Below are 16565 nucleotides of genomic sequence, written 5' to 3'. Positions count from 1 at the left end.
AAATAAATAAAATTCAATAAAATAATTACTTAAAAAAAACCTCTAGGAATAAGCAGGAAAGAAAACCTGAATTTTGCTAAGGTTATTTTCCTTTTGCCGTTATTTTCTTCCCATTTACATTCTGCCATGTAATAACTTCATGTCCTGCTGCTGCCATCAGGATTTACTGATCACCTCATCCATAAAGTCATAGCAGGACACCAACACCAAAAGCAATTTCTTCTTTCTCTACTATGCTCTTTAACACTGTTCTCTGAGTATTCTACAGCATGTGGAAATTTTACTAGCTTATCATTTTTAAGTTTTTATTATTTACTTTGTATACAGTTATGTATGTTAGCAAATGTTTTTGACATATTTATTGGCATATTAGTACTAACTTGTAGGGTAGGTTGTCAAAAACACTTTATTAATAGAATGTACACTCAAAATTTTTCCCAACTCCCAGTTCTGTGAAGCTTTAGTTATGTCTTAAGTATTGGTCAGTACGAATTGTCTTAGAGTATAGTGTGTGTTATGCATGTTTTACCCCTCTCAAGAGCGGTTTATTTTACCCATATTTGCATATCCTAAAGTGCCTAGAAATAGTAGAATGCTAAAATAAAGTCCTTTCTAGAGTATCCCCAGAACACAGAAATAACTCACAAGGTTAGGTAATCTGTAAGAATGAGAAATACAATTTGTGGACACAGCTACTGGAATTACTTTCTTCAATAGAGAACATTTAGTCTCTGAACTGGTTTGTAATGAGAGTAGGTGAGGGAAATACTCGCCATAAAGACTGGTAAATAGTTGACCCATACAAATGACTAGCCTTATCTAGACTCGGCATCTTTCCTTCCATCTATTCCAAGGGCAAAGCGTATTCCGAAATCACTGTTCATTCTACAAGCCTTAGAGTCAGAAATTTCCACTGCTTTCTAAATTACATCTGCTCTGGCTTAAGTCTTTTTTTTTTTTTTTTCCCTCATGGAGATGAAAAGTAATGAGTGAGGTCTTTCCACCTAAAAATAAAGGACTATTGGTTTCTGGCATTTAAGAATCTTCATACCCATTATTTTGAAGATCCAGAAACAGATGCAGAGATGTTAAAGTTTACCACGATGGTGCAGTTAATTAATAATAGATTTAGCAAATAACTAGAAGTCATTCCTCATGACTCCCTGGTCAATGGTCTTTGTGGTAAATTACAATTCTTACCCTTCCTGAACCACTTAATCTACTTTTTTTCCACTAAATTTATTTAGTCTCTGCATTTTCCCACCATTTGCAAATAGATTTCAAGTGCAACAGTAATAGTTGCTAAGTATATTAGAGCCTCTATAGTCATTACAAAAGTACTACAATATAGGTATTAATTGACTCAGTTTAGGGATAAGGAAATCAAACAGGTTGGGTTTCATGCCTGTTGTGGGTTGAAAGTATTCACATCAAACCTCAGAATGTGACTTTAGTTGGCAATAGGGACCTCAGTGATACGATTTAGATCTCCAGATGAAATCATCCTGCATTAGGGTGGGCCCAAAATCCAATGACCAATGTCTTCATATGAGAAAGGAGAGGGAGATTTCACACACACACACACACAGCCATGTGAAAATACAGGACTTGTGATTTCTAGAGTTTAAGGATGTTCAAACATTTCTGTTCCGAGACAGAAACCCGAGTTTAAGCTCCTATGAGTGGCAGAATGCCAAGAGTCAACAAGCTGAGACAGGAGATGATTTTTCCCTAGAACCTTTAGAGAGAGATGGTCCTGCTGATACTTGGATTTCCGATTTCCAGACCCAGAACTATGAAACTAAGAAACACTGTTTCGAATCTCCAGATCTGTGCTAATTTGTTACAGAAGCCCAAAGAAACTAGTGTAATGCTTATTGTCAAAGAGTGGGAAAGTGGCAAAGAGAAGGTTAAATGTGGGTTGTCCGAGTCCAAAGTTGTTCAAGTACAAAGCCTTGAGTGTGAGCAGAGGTTTTCTTTATTTGTTGTTAAAAGGAAAAGCCCCAGTTAAGTTGCTCTTCTCTACAATGACCATTAGACATTACAAAGCACTGTCACTGCTACATCTCAGTGTTCCTGGTTACTAAAGGAACAGGCTATGATTGAAAACAAAAAAACAGGCAGAGTGATTCCTAAGATGGTAGTAATGCGTGCTCATCAGAAGAAAGCAGTAACCGTGTGTAGAAATCATCTTTATTTTCAAGTCAAATGCAAATTTTATATGCTATTTGGAGAAGTTTTAAAAATTAAAAAAAAAAATGAAAAAGCAACAGCTTTTATTTCCTGTGGTCGTTAGCATTAATTCATTGATTGACTCATTAATTTGTCCATTCAACAACAAACTTGAACTGGATACATGATCTTATTCATTCTAGAAAAAGATGAGGAAGCCTGTGGTTAAGGCCACCCAAGGAAACTCATGTTCTGCTTGGTGGTTGATTTACCAGTGAACAAACAGCCTCACTACAAGAATACAATACATGCTAGGCAGAGGTATTTACAAAGAAGTATGGGAGGACTGTGAATGAAGGAAGTCTAAAGGATCTGGAAAATTTCAAATCGAGGCATTTGAACTAGCTATTAAATAGCTATGCAGTTACAATTTTCAGGAGAAAGAACACATATCCACTATTGCCAAAGCTAGGTTATAATTTACTCTTCTGGCACAGAAGAGTCCCTGATTTTTCCCCAAGTGCAATCAGTGTGCTACTATTGGTTAGACCCAAAGCCAATGCCTTTCACTGGCATGTCTTTACACTTACTTCTCAGTAACTCCAGTATTCTTGAGGTTGGATTCCTGAACAAATACACTCGAGTAAGGGATTACTGCATCACTTGGGAATCGTCTTCCTATTAAAACAGGTTCAGTGTTTTTATATAAAGATGACATGCATTTTGGTAAAACAGAATGAATGTTAAAAGATGAAAAAACAAGTCTCCGTCTCCTGTTGTCCCTGCCCAGTAGTCTCTCCAGATAAACAACAGACTATCCTCCATGGGGAAAAAACATTTATATTTTTAAATTTCCAAAGCACACAACTCTGCTGCTTGACTTTTTTATTCATTTAATAACTTGGAGGTTTATTCCTTTTAATGGTTAAGTAGATCTCTGTATGATTTAGAGCCACTCTTTACCTATCCCTCTGTTGATAATTGAGCTTAATTACACACTTCTATTATACATATTGCTTCACTACCCAGACTTGAAATGATTGTGTGGATATAGCCATAAGTTCCTGGCAGGGAAATTGTTAGGTCAAAGAAGGGATACATTTAAATAATCATGAGTATGGTCAAATTACCTTCTAAAAATGTGTACTATTTTTTTACTGCCACTCAACATTAATGAGAGTATATTTCTCTGCCCCCTTTTACCAAACTTTTAAATCAAACTTCCTAATTTTGGTCAGTTTATTATATTGCTGCATTAGTATCTGATAAATGTTTATTTGTGCTTTTAAAAAGTTTGATGAATTTTGTATACATTGGCAGTTTGGCCAATGATATCTTTGCCTATTTTTCTTTTAATTTGCCAGAGGCTGTATGTGCTTGCCAGAGAGAGAAACAGAAAGGGAGAGGGAGAAGAAGAGCCCTGGTGGGGTATGGTCATGTTACAATCCCTTCACCATTTCTCCATCCTGTGGGGACTTTGGGCACATACCATCACTCCCTCCCATGAGCTAGGATCATGGGCAGTGGTATATTTATTTTTTTTTTATTTTATTTTTTTTTACTTTTTGCTATAGGGCACGTGCACTTACCAGACAGAGAGGGACAGAAAGCGAGAAATCACCCCCAGGGGGGATGGCCACTCCACAATCCCTTCTCCATTTTTCTCCCAGGATCTTGGCACGCATGCATACGCGCCCGACATGAGTTTTAAGCCACCAGGTCCGGGACGCAAACTGCGGTCGACTACATGGGAGTCCAGTGACATAGCCATTATGCTAACTGCTGGTCCCAGGTAGTGGTATATTTAGACTGACCCAGAATATGTACCAGGAGCCTTCCCATACTGCTCGTGTATCATGCGATGGCACCCTCCGCCTATACCCCATCCCATGTTTGTCTAGACAAATATGGTCTGGATTTTGGACTTAAAGCCCCACTAAACCAATTGCCCAACATATGAATATCAGTAAGTACATGTGTGTGTGTGTGTGTGTGTATACACTTGGGCTACTTGGGCAAATCCTCAAATTTACTAAACAGAAAGCTGGCATTCAGAGGCAAGTGACTCAGAATGAGAACAACTGAAGCGAACAGTGTTGAAATTTAACCCTACTCTGAAGTTTCGCAACACACTGACATCCAATCTTCTTTGTATTTGAATCATCTAGAGTCTAAAGGGTAGAGAAGAGATGAAAACCTGCTGCCTGCTCATAAATCTTCATTTAGGATCATAGATGACATCATTATAGGACTAATCGTCCCATAATAATGTAAATTAGTGTTTTAATATGTAATCTTTGTTATATATTGAGCAGTAAAAAATTTGTTTATTTGGTCTCTTACTAATTCAGAAGGCTTTATATATCCTAATCTTAGAGAATTTTTCTAAATGTGTTCTTTGATAACTCCAGGCTACAGCAGACTTGTTTGACACTCCTCAGGATGTCTCTTTAAAAGTATTTTCTTTATTCCTCTTTCATCTAAAATATTCCTGTCACTAGAGAAACTTAAATAACTGAAATGAGAGAAGGAGAAGCTGTGAAAATGCAAACCAGTGACTTGACCCAGCAGCACAATTGTTAGCACCAGTGAGATTAATTATTTTTAAAATGAAGTTAAAGAAGTAGGGATTTCTGCTGAACTAATACCATTTTTCTCTGGACTCTCTACTATGTATCAGGATGGTACTGGTTTCCTCTCAAAAGAATTAAAAATTAACTCCTCCCCATGGCGTGGTGTGTTAAAATCAGGACTTGACATAGTTATTTCCTCTTTCACTTTCCCAACAGGTAATTCTACCCAAGATTCAACCCAAACTAATCCATACACACAAAGCCAGCAAATATTTTATTTATTTGGTTATCTTTAATGTAAGTCAAAATCACACCCAGGAGCCTGGGGCGGGATAATACGGACATCAGATCCCGTAATATCTTAATAACCAGGGTCTGTCAACACCCTCTTTCATATAAGAATACCAGAAACAACTTGACAAGTAATGATCAGGCTTCTGCTGCCAAGAATAATTGCTGTTCACCCTTGACTGTTCCTGACAATATTTCAGAACTGTCGTCTAAGAATGCTAGCTCCCAAATTAACAAAACAAGGGAGAAAGTTCATTCTTCAAGGACATCACTCTTCAATAGTTAAGACACAGAAGGGAAGTATGTCTTGAGGAAACACTAGTGCAGCAACCCGTTTTCCACCTCACTAATACTGCACACAAGAATAGGCAGCAACTTGGTTCACTGCCTTTTTTTTTTTTTCCTGCTTTAGCATTTTAGCCTTGAGTCAACTTAAAAATAACTTCAATTATGTATTAGGATCCCACAACTTCCTTCCCATTGGATAAAGTTTAGCTGTACACTTAGGCTCACTGCTAAGAGTGTTTGTGAGATTGGAGAAAACATTACTATTGGAGAACTAGAAAAAGACATAACCCTCAGCATCATCACCAAGGAAATCTTTGGTGAAGTCTCCTATTGTTATTTCCACAGAGAATAAATACAATCTCTTCAGTAATTAGAGGAGAGCCTGCCATTCTGAAAAGAGAACTGACCAGATTGAGGTGGTGATGAGCTGGGGGAAGCACAGGTAAAAGAAACCATGATGGGACCAGCAGTTAGTGTAATGGCTATGTCGCTGGACTCCCATGTAGTCGACCGCGGTTCGCATCCCGGACCCGGTGGCTTAAAACTCACACCAGGCGCGTGTGTGTGCATGCCCAAGATCCTGAGAGGAGAATGGAGGAGAAGGGATTGCAGCGTGGCCATCCCTCCTGGGGGGTGATTTCTCGCTTTCTGCCTGTCTCTGTCTGTCTGGCAAGTGCACACAGCAAAAACCTCTCAAAAAAAAAAAAAAAAAAAAAAACGTGATTGGGAGAAGCAACATCCATGTGCCTTCCTCTAGGGTTTGTTTTTTCAAAGCCTTTCTCATTAATCCTTCCTTCACTTTCCCTCCACTCGTTCACATAAATTGCTATTTAGCCCCTTTGTACTTCGACTGTTCTGGGATTGCAGAAAGGAGAAAGCAAATCCAGCTCACAGAATATCCATGATTAGAGATGGTTCCCCGAGCTTAACTGTTGCAGGACTGATGATACTCTTTAAATATGTCAAAACAAAATGAACTGTTAAGGGTAAGGACTTAGAAGAGCAAAACTCAAACATGTCAAATGCCCATCTACCTAAGATAAAGCTATGCCAAGTGAACTATCCAGGGCACAAAGGTGGTTTTGGAAGGCTTTTTTTTTTTTTTATTTGAATTTGGAGATAACTTCTGTAATGAAGTTTTGTTGATAGTACCTGTCTACTATCAAGCCCATTTATTGAGTTCTTGATTTTATCAAATTTTTCAATTTTATGATTTCCATTTTTTAAAAATTTCCATATCCCTACCAATGTTCTCAATCTTACATAATAATAATTATTACAGAATCTATGTCAGATAACTATATTATCTGGATTCCCTATTAGTTTATTGTCTACTTCTTTTGATATTCAGTTGCATTTTCTTTCTTTTTCTTTTTTGATCATTTTTGGTTGATACCATCTTTGGCAGGAATATCACCTCAGTATCCTTTCAAATAGGATAAAAAAAAAATCTATTCTTACTTTATGGAAGCCATAAAATCTGTTACTCAAAGTCTTCCAGTGGTGGTGATGTAATGTAACTAAACCCAACAGCCCCATTGACCTTCTGCCAACTTCCTAGTGAAGTAAAGAAGTTACACAGAAAGATCAGCAAAGGATTGTCCTCAGAGCAAAATGAGAGAAGGTCACAACCTGATCGATTCTGCAACATGTAGAATGCCCACACTGCATTGATTGGTATTCAACCTAATCCTTTCATTTTAGACAATTAAAGTGTGAGCAGATCTGTGGTCTTAGAAGGGAAGATTAGTTTGTACTTAATCCCTTGGTCATCATGTTTCAATGGTGCTCCAAATTTAGATAACAAGTACAAAGGAAGTATCCTACATTTCTTGTACATGGTCATAGAAGCAAGCTACATGATGCATGTTTAGCTGACCGAAATTCATTAAAAGCCACATTTGGGAGAAACCTCCAAGTAATCATCTAGATAGTAAAGGCTAAGGTTTAGACCCTGTACACTTCTATACAGGTACCACCTCTGTCTCTAAAGGAGCTTCTTTTCATTTTATTTCTTCCATGAACGCATACATGAGAAAGACAGAACCCAAATAGGGTCTTCACACCATTATTCATCTCTAGCTTTCTGCCAGTCTCAGAATATTGGCAAGCATGTGCCCAGAGTACTCAGGGAAGTTTCTGGACTTGAACCAGGAATCCTCCTCCCATGGGATTGACACAGAGGTGGTCTTTTTTTTTGGGGGGGGGGAATTGAGAGGTTTTGGCTATAGGGCAGGGCATGTGTACTCACCAGAAAGACAGACAGCAAGAAATCACCACCCAGAGGAAATGGCCATGCCACAATCCCTTCTCCTCCATTCTCTTCTCAGGAGCTTGGGCATGTATGTATATGTGCCTGGCATGAGTTTAAGCCACCAGGTCTGGGACTCAAACCATGGTCAACTACATGGGAGTCAGTGACATAGCTGTTACACCAACTACTGGTCCCAGAGATGGTCGTTTTACCACTGCACCACTAGTGGAGTTTCTAAAGTTAAACATATTCTTAGGAGTCTTTAAGTCCTCAACTTTTAAAGGAAAAAACTAAAATATACAATAGATACCAGGTCCTGGCCTGCACTTTTCTCGCTCAGAGCTTGAACCTTAAGATTGTGTATCTAAGTACTCCCTGAAACAGTTGATGGACTGGGTCATCCTTTTATCAATAAATCAATAGGAAGATAGCATACTGAATCCAGAGTATAAGCAAAAGTATTCTCAATGTATTAATATTTATTTTATATATTAAATCCATGTGCCTGTTGTGATTTCAAGTTTGATCATACAGTAGATTGCAATACAGGCTGAGTATTCCTTACAAGAAGTGCTTGAGACTGAAAGTGTTTTGGACTTCAGAATTTTTTTTTTAATATTAGAATATTTGCATAGACATACTGAGATATGTTAGGGATGGGACTCAAGCCTAGACATGAAATTCATTTGTGTTTCATCGACACCTTATACATATAGCCTGAATGTAGTTTTATATATTTTTGTATTACAGTGCTTTGACTGTGACCATGATGTGAGATCAAGTGTAGAATTATCTTCTTGTAGCATCATGTTGGTGCTGAAAAAGCTTTGAATTTTGGAGCCTTTTGATTTCTGATTTTTGGATTACAGATGCTTTACTTGTATTCCTATTTACTCACCCATCTAGCACTGTAGTCTTGATCTTACAGTTAAGGAGATGAGGGGAAAATAACAACAAAAAAAGATTACTAGTTGCAGTTTTATGAGCATCATACCAAATGACTTACAAGAGACAATCTTTCACTAGGAACTGTAAGAATAAACAACCAAGAACACTGGGGAAGATTGAGTTACACATTTAGCTGGAAATTAGGTGACAGATAACATTTTAGATTCACAGGAGACAAAAATTATGTCTCATTCATCTTTATCTTTTCCAAAGATGTTTGCAGAGAGTAGGCCATCCATAAATATGAGGGGACTTGCACATAATTTATGGAAAATGTGTGTTATGAAAAAACTGTACATGGATTTCTGTTTTTATTTTTTTCCACACAAAAATAAACTGGTAGTTCAAACTCATTTTTCTACAACCTTTTTTTTGGGGGGGGGCGGGGGGAGAAATTTTTGCTATAGGGTATGTGTACTTGCCAGAAAGATGAAGAGACAGAAAGCAAAAAAATTACCCCCGGGGAGATGGCTATGCCACAATCCTTTCTCCTCCAGTCTCCTTTTGGGATTTTTAGACATGCATGTACACATGCTTGGTGGGAGTTTCAAGCCTTCAAGTCTGAGGCTTGTATACCTGTTGGCCATGTGGCAGTTCAGCACCTTAACCACTATGCCACCAGCTACCCCCACACATTTTTTAAAGTCCTCTCATATTTGTTTAGCTAAAAATACTAGACCGTGACTTCATTTCTTATACATTGGAACCTATTTCTGTGTGCTCTCAACACAATCCAAGGGATTCCTACTAGGTTTATCTTTGAAGATAAAGCTAATCACCTTACTGGGTCAGAAAAGTCATGATGCATTTTTGCATAGAAAAACAGAAAAATACATCATGACTTTTCCAACAACCCAATATCATGGCAGTTTTCTTACATTTTTAGGAATCATACAGTTTTTAAAATTATACTGCAGAATCCTAGGTCAAGTATATCTGGAGTGAGGAATTTTTAAAAATCTGTATTTTAAAATTATTCTAATTCAAGTAGTATGATCCTTGATTTAGAAGCATTGAATTATGCTAGTTACTCTCTTCTTGTTTATCTAAAATGCTACAATTTATATGTAGTATTTAATCAGTCTAAAAATATTAATTTTAAACCTTTATGACTTCCTGTTTCTCTACATTGTACATTTTTTTTTGAGAGATTTTTCACTATAGGGCGCGTGTGTTCGCCAGACAGAGAGAGACATAGAGACAGAAAGCGAGAAATCACCCCCCAGGGGGGATGGTCATGCTGCAATCCTTTCTCCTCCATTCTCCTCTCGGGATCTTGGGCACGCACGCACATGCACCCAGCGTGAGTTTTAAGCCACCAGGTCCGGGTCGCGAACCGCTGTCGACTACATGGGAGTCCAGCGACATAGCCATTACGCTAACTGCTGGTTCCCAACATTGTACATTTTTTTAAAAACTTGAAGCCAAATTTTCACCCAAGTTGTATATCATAGTGCTGTAGTTTGGATGTGGTTTGTTCCCATCAAAACTCATGCTGAGGTTTGGTTTCAGTGAGGCAGTGTTGGGAGGTAGAACCATTAAGAGGCAGGGCTTTTAGGGAGGTGTTTGGGTCATGAAGTTGCCCTCCTGAGTGAACTGGTGCTGCTCTCAAAGTAGTGAGTAATCTCTCATTCTTGCAGGACCAGATTAGTTACTACAAGGGTGGTTGCTATTAAGGAAAGTTGCCTTTTGTGTTTTGTCCTTCTTGTACACACCCAGTCCCTTTTCTGCCTCTCCAAAAGCACCACAAGGCTGATACCAGAAGCTGCCAAATGATCCCCCAATCTTTACTTTCCCAGCCTACAGAACCATGAGTTAAATAAATTTTTTAATTTAATTTTTTTTTTAGTTTTGCTATAGGGCATGCTGCACCACAATCCCTTCTCCTCCATTCCCCTCTTGGGATTCTGGGCAAGCATGCATGCACACCTGGCTTAATTTTCAGGCTGCCAGATCCAGGACTTGGGACTCAAATGACATAGTCATGTGAGATCCAGCTGCCCTAACCTTCATGCCACCTGCTGACTTTATTATTTTTTTTTTCTTTTAAAACAAATCACCCGCCGGGCACGTGTGCATGCGTGCCCAAGATCCCGAGAGGAGAATGGAGGAGAAGGGATTGCGGCGTGACCATCCCCCCTGGGGGGTGATTTCTCGCTTTCTGTCTCTATGTCTCTCTCTGTCTGTCTGGCGAGCGCACGCGTCCTACAGTGAAAATCTCTCAAAAAAAACAAACAAACAAACAAAAAAACAAATCACCAATTCGCAGGTATTTTTTATGGCAACAGAAGATGAACAAAGACACATGGAAAGCCAGAACCTTTAACTCACCTCTCACCTAGAGCTGGGCTTCTTGATTTCTCACCATATCTAAGAGTACCTTATGCCCTGTCTAAGGTTGGGTTAAAAAGTGCTCTTTTCAAAATTCTAATTATCTAAAAACAAACAAACAAACACAATTATCAGAAGACCTAAAAAGAAATCTATAGAACTGTGTTACTTTGGAGTATGACATAAATATTTACATATATGAATCTCAGATATGTCTTACTATCTAGATTGAGTCCACCCTGTTCTATTCTTTCTACAATCTTTTCTCTTTTGAAAAGTTTTCAGATGCTATATAGTTTAACATCAGCATTTCAGTTCTAATCAAATTCACACTCTAAATGATTTCGACAGAAGGTCAGTGAATCAGGGCACTGTTGCTTCACAGAAGGGCCCAGCCATGTTCTAAAGTGTAATACTTCATCAGTGCTGCAATGTTCAAGTCACATTCTTGCCTGTACCCGCCAATCATGCAGGAGACTTAAGAGATGAATTTAGGGGGCAAAATTTCCTTGAGTTATTCTTTCAAAAGATGGAACATCTTAAGTGTTGTTCATTTGAACACTTTATAAATGTCATGTCTGGCTATTCATGGCTGACAATCTACCTCTTACCTTAACTGTGCCCAAATCATGAGACACCTAGCACACCATTGTATAAAATAATTTTAGCCCATTTTTGGCCTTTCTGCAAATTTTACCACTCTTGTTCATTTTGGGAACTCTTTTGGGACATATGAACTTGACTTTAAAAAATTTTAAAACTCATTATGGGATTTAAAAATCTAATAGATGTACTTTTCAGTCATATTTTTAACTGCTGTATCACCTGCCCATTCCTATCCGAATTAAATATAAATGTACACACATGTGCACTTGGGTATATGTATGTGTGTGCATGTGTGTGTGTATGTACATGTGTATATATGTGTGTGTGTACACACATACGCACATAGATATAGATGCTTCAAAAGCCTCTGACAAATATTTTGTCCTCAAGGCTTATGAGACTTCTGACAACCTGTTATTGGTCAGAGATGAACATACAAGAAGGTTGTGGGTAGTACTCTAGAATTAACACCTATAGGAAGTAGAGGGAGCAGGATTGGCAGATGGAGGTGTTGAACTGTGAGGCAGTCCTAACAGAGGCCTGAGTCAATATCTTCAGGAAACTCTAGAGCTGAGATAATTCTTCAGTCCTGTGCTACTTCAATCAAAGATGCTGGGACTTTATACCTAATATTTACAATTCATTGGATGAGGACTGCCCACATAAGGAGCTATGACCTTGAACAAGACAGTGCTCTTCAGCTAAGGGTAATTCTCTGAAAGGAACTCAGTTGAACCGTAAGTATCAACACTCCCATCAGCTGAAAAATGGATACCTCAAACTTGAAGCAGAGACAGGTCATGTACCATAAATCATAGTAAATATGTGAGGAAAACAAACAAGAAACTCCCAATAAAAATAACGCACCCTCCAAAGCTATTCTTCAGAAACTGAGAAATAAAGACTTTCCCAGACAAACCAAAGCTGAGGAAGTTCATCACCACTAGACCTGTCTTCCAAGAAATGCTAAAGGTAGTTCTTCAAGGTGAAAGTAATGGGCTCAAATTAGTAGCATGAGATCACCTGAAAGTATAGAAAGAGGTCACTGGGAAAAGTACAGAGTTAAATGCAGAATACTCATACTGTAATGGTGGAGTATAAATCACTTATATCCTTAATTTAAAGGCTAGAAAATAAAACTAGTAAAAGTAATAACTATAAAAATGTGTTAAAGATCTTTCATTATAAAAAGATATAAATTATAACATCAAAAATTCAAACTGTGGGGAGAGAGAGGGAGGAGTAAAAGTATAGAGTTTATTTTTTTCTTTATGATCAAATTAAGTTGTAATAACCTGTTATAAGATTTTTACATAAGCCTCATGATAACCATGAAGGAAAACCTACATTAAAACAATAATAACAATAAATGAATAAACAAGGAATGAAAACATACCACTAGAGAAAATTACTTTACCACAATGAAAGACAGTAAGAGAAGAACAACCTACAAAGCACCAGAATATAAATAGCAAACTGGCAATAAGAAGTTTTTATTTATCAGTGATTTTACTGAATGTAAATGGATTAAATTCTTTAATCAAAGGATAGAGTGTTTGGCATACTTCTGAAAAAACCCACACAGCTCCCAGAGACAAAAAGGCACTGGGGCTATCTGGCTGGATCTTCCACTGACAGTCAGGTCCTGTGCAGGTCCCAGAGTCAGAAGGAGCAGGGTCAGGTAATCTCTCTCTCATACTCCTACAAGGATCTGTGCAGCTCTGAGACAGTAAGGCACTAAGGTTATTTGGCTGGTCATCCACTGGTAGCCAAGTCCTCTGTGGGTCCCAGAGCAAAAAAGGAGCAGGTTTGTTAGGCCCATGTGTTTCATGTGATCCATGACCTTACCTACTACTAAAGATCAGCCTCCTCAAGTCAGCACTCAGTCATGCAAGAATTAGAAAATTCTGGAAATGAGAGAAACTGGAAAAAAACTAAAGTATACCACAGAGAAGTGCACAAAGATTGCAACCCCAGAAACCAATTCCAAATTGACAGGGAAAAGCAAATGCCTCTTGAGATGCCTAGAGAACAAAACAGAGCCTCAAGAAATAGGAGAAAATCAGGAAGTATGTGTCCCTCAAAAATATATAGCAACTCCTCACCAACTATGGAAAACAGCATATGAAATCCTACAAATGACAGAAATAGAATTCAGAATATTCATCATAACAAAATTCAATGAGATGCAAGATAAAATGGACAACCAATTCCCAAAGATTAGAAAATCATTTCACGATATGAAGGAGGAATTCCATAAAGAGATAGACACCCTAAAAAAATTCAAAAGAACTTCTTGGGAGATGAAGAATATGGTGCAAGAAATCAAAATCTCCCTTGAAAGCATCAATAGATTAGACCATGCAGAAGAAAGAATCTCTCATTTGGACGAAAAAGTCTCTGACTTAATCTAAACTATAAAAAAGAATGGAAAAAATAACCAAGAAAAATGAGGATAATACACAGGAAATAACGAATACCATTCATCACCAAAATATCTGAAAAATGGGTATTCCAGAAGGCAATGAAGCTGGTGAAGACACAGAAAACCACTCTCATGAAATACTGTCTAAAAACTTTTTAAATATAGAGAAACATAAAGATATATAAATTTAGGAAGCACAAAGGAACCAAGAAGAATATAAGAATGTGCTCTCCATGGCATCACAATCAGATTGATAAAAATCAAAGACAAGATTCTAAAAGTGACAAGAGAGAAGCACCAAGTTACATACAAAGGCTATCCTATCAGATCTGGCAACTGAAATAAGGCAGGCCAGAAAAGAATGGAAAGACAAATTCAAAACACTAAAAAGAACTCCAACCAAGAATACTAATGCCCAACAAGATTATCCTTCAAGTGGGAAAAATATATACAAACATTCCCAGATAAACAAAAACTGAAAGAATTTACAAAAGCTAGAATGAAAAAAAACCAAGAGCTCTCTATATGCTGTCTACAAGAAACACACTCCATGGATAAAGACACATGGAAAAAGTAAAGGGCTGCAAAAAGATATTCCATACAAACTGAAATAAGGAAAAAAGGCTGTAATTGCAATACTGATATCAGACAACATAGGCATTAAGATAAAAACTGTTAGACAAAGAAGTACATTATATAGTACTAAAAAGTATGATTTGCCAAGAAGATATAACACTTATGTCAACACACCCAACAAGGGAGCACCTAAATACAAGAAAGCATGACTACTAGGGACCAGCAGTTAGCGTAATGGCTATGTCGCTGGACTCCTAAGTAGTCAACCGCGGTTCGAGTCCCAGACCTGGTGGCTTAAATTCAAGCTGGGTGCATGTGCATGCATGGTCAAGATCCTGAAAGAGAATGGAGGAGAAGGGATTGTGGCATGGCCATCCTCCCTGGGGGTGATTTCTCGCTTTCTGTCTCTCTGTCTTTCTGTCTCTGTCGTCTCTGTCTTTATCTGATGAGTACATGCCCCCTCTGACAAATGAAAAAAAAAAAAAAAAAAGAAAAGAAAGAATGACTGATAGATCTAAAGAGAGAGATAGACTGCCACATCATCATTAGGGAACTCAATGCCCCACTTTCACCTCTGGACAAATCATCTAGACAAAAATTAAGCAAAGAGATACAGGATCTAAATGATATCATAAATCAAATGGACTTGACAAACATGTATGGAACTTTTCACTCAAGAATCACAAAACACTGGGAACCAGCAGTTAGCGTAATGGCTATGTCGCTGGACTCCCACGTAGTCGACTGCGGTTCGTGTCCCGGACCCGGTGGCTTAAAACTCACGCCGGGCGCGTGTGCGTGCGTGCCCAAGATCCCGAGAGGAGAATGGAGGAGAAGGGATTGTGGCATGACCATCCCCCCTGGGGGGTGATTTCTCGCTTTCTGTCTCTATGTCTCTCTCTGTCTGTCTGGCGAGCGCACGCGCCCTACAGTGAAAATCTCTCCAAAAAAAAAAAAAAGAATCACAAAACACTCTTTTCACTCCTACATGGAACATTTTTAATGATTGACCACATAATAGGCCATAAAATAAGCCTTTACAAATTCAAAGGAATAGAAACTATATCTAGCATATTCTCTGACCACAGTAGAATTGCACTTGAAATTAATTGCAGAAAAAAACTCTGGAAAATACACAAACTCATGGAAACTAAACATCCTACTCCTGAATGATTTTGCAACTATTGAATAAATCAACACTGAAATAAAAGAATTCACTGAAACCTATGATAACAAGCACAGAGTTTTCATAAACTATGGGACACAGCAAAAGCATTCATAAGAAGGAAATTCATAACAGTTAGTGTGACATGATAAAAATTAAAATGTGGCATATAGACAACTTAACAACACACCTCAGGGAGCTAGAAAGACAGCAACACTACCCTCTTCCCCCTCCCCCCCCAAAAAAAAAATACCAGGAGAAAAGAAATAAAGATTAGAGCAGAAATAAATGAAATAGAGAATAAATGAACTTTATAGAACATAAATGAAACCAAAAACTGAGATAATAAACAAAATTAAGAAGAAAAGAGAAAGGAGTCAAATAAATCAAATCATTGAAACAGGCAATATTACAACAGACAAGACAGAAATCTAGACGATCATGAGAGAATACAACAAGTGACTATACACCCTATACACCAACAAACAAGAAAACCTGGGTGACATGGACAAATTTCTAGACACACATAATCTACCAAGATTGAATCAGGAAGGCACAGAAAGCCTGAACAGACAAATAACAAGCAACAAGATTGAATCAATAATAAATAGTATTCCAACAAAGAAAATCCCAGGTCCTGAGGACTTCACCTCTGAATTCTACAAAACTTTTTATAAAGAGCTAACCCCCATTCTACTCAAACTATTTATAAAGACCAAAAATGAAGGAACCCTCCCAAATTTATTGTAACATTAAGCCTCCATTGCCCTCATTCCAGAGTCAAACACATAACAAAAATTGAAAACTACAAACCAATATCCCTGATGAATACAGAAGCAAAAATTCTCAACAAGACACTAGCAAATCATATTGAATGACTCATTAAAAAAATTATACACCACAACCAGGTAGGCTTTATTCTAGAAATGTAAGTGT

The sequence above is a fragment of the Tupaia chinensis genome, unplaced genomic scaffold (assembly GCF_000334495.1).
Source record: "Tupaia chinensis unplaced genomic scaffold, TupChi_1.0 Scaffold143951_1, whole genome shotgun sequence".
Classification (NCBI taxonomy): Eukaryota; Metazoa; Chordata; class Mammalia; order Scandentia; family Tupaiidae; genus Tupaia; species Tupaia belangeri.
This window is presented reverse-complemented; position numbering follows the sequence as displayed.